Source organism: Triticum aestivum, chromosome 7A, assembly GCF_018294505.1.
Source record: "Triticum aestivum cultivar Chinese Spring chromosome 7A, IWGSC CS RefSeq v2.1, whole genome shotgun sequence".
In the NCBI taxonomy this organism is placed as follows: domain Eukaryota; kingdom Viridiplantae; phylum Streptophyta; class Magnoliopsida; order Poales; family Poaceae; genus Triticum; species Triticum aestivum.
In genome coordinates, this window is record NC_057812.1 from 201,161,612 (window position 1) to 201,161,821 (window position 210).

Consider the following 210-nt stretch of genomic DNA (forward strand, 5'->3'; position numbering starts at 1 on the left):
GTGGGTGGTGGCCTGCCGCAGGGCTAGGAGGTGGTGGCGCGCCAGAGGGATGGGGTGGTGGCGCGCCGCGGGAGTGGGGAGCGGTGGGTTGCCGGAGGGGTGGGGTTGGTGGGGCGCCGGGGGGTGGTCGTGGTGGGGAAGGTGGGCAACGAGGGGTGGTTGCTGCGGGGTAGAAAGTGGGGTGCGAGGGTTGGCTTAATGCTGTTTTCT